Source organism: Mus caroli, chromosome 6 (assembly GCF_900094665.2).
Source record: "Mus caroli chromosome 6, CAROLI_EIJ_v1.1, whole genome shotgun sequence".
Classification (NCBI taxonomy): Eukaryota; Metazoa; Chordata; class Mammalia; order Rodentia; family Muridae; genus Mus; species Mus caroli.
The window spans coordinates 53,376,174-53,377,230 of record NC_034575.1 but is presented as its reverse complement, the minus strand read 5'-3'; the positions used below and the strand labels follow the sequence as shown (position 1 = coordinate 53,377,230).

Genomic DNA, 1,057 nt, shown 5'->3' with positions numbered 1-1,057 from the left:
ATGACCAAAAGCAACTTATGGAGAAAGTTGTTTATTTGGCTTATATATCCCGAATCACAATCTACTGGGGGAAGCCATGACAGGAACCCAACCAGTTAGGGACCTGGAGGCCAGGGCTCATGCAGAGACAATAGAGAAGTGCCTATGGAATTTTTCTTCATGCTTGCTCAACCTGCTTTCTGCTAGAACTCAGGAACCCCACCCTATGGTGTTTCCAACAGGGGGCTAAATTTTCCTACATTGACAACTAATTAAGAGAATGCTCTACAGGTTTGGTACCTGTGGCTGATCTTATGTAAGTGTTTTCTCAATTGAGGTTTCCTGCTCACAAATGAATCTAGCTCGTATTAGGTTAACACAGGACTAGCTGGCATAGTGCCTTAGAAAACCTGGGTGTTTAATGAATTTGTCAGAATTTTACTGTTAAAATTGATCTTTGAGGCCAAAGGAGGGAGTCATGGCTGGTCCTCTTCCTCCTTGAAAGCAAAACAGAAACAGATCCTAGTAAGTATACTTTCACACATTTATTTATTTATTTATTTTAGACTTTAAAAATATTTTTATTGTTTATTTAACCCTTCACAACTCACCCACACAGAGTAAAATGTTATTTGTAGTGGCTCATTCATTTTGTAGCTTATGTGGAGATATGGTTCGAGCAGAACTGATGTGGGCTGCTGGTACTGCAGAGCAAAGGGGAATCTAGGCACACTCATAAAGGTGGCCACACCCAGGTGGCTTGATTGGCAGGCTGGAAGACAAAACTCCCAATAAAGGCACTTTTACAGGGATGTAGCTTAGTGGAGAATGCTTGCCTAACATGCACACGGCTCTAGATTCAACCTCTTGTACCATAAGCACTTTGAGTGGGGTCAGAGACATGACTGGAGTGTTGTGAAAACCGGAGGAGGTTTTGTTTGAGAGACAGGATCTCACTGTGTAGCCCTGGCCTCAAACTCTCATAAATCTTGCCTCTGCCTCTGCCTCTGCCTCTGCCTCTGCCTCTGCCTCTGCCTCTGCCTCTGCCTCTGCCTCTGCCTCTGCCTCTGCCTCTGCC

The 1,057-nt window shown here is 44.3% G+C and overlaps 1 pseudogene; it reads right to left on the bottom strand.

Annotated features, from left to right (window-relative positions):
• Window positions 1-455: 455 nt before the first annotated feature.
• Window positions 456-1,057, bottom strand: part of LOC110295622 — a 1,312-nt pseudogene continuing 710 nt past the window's right edge.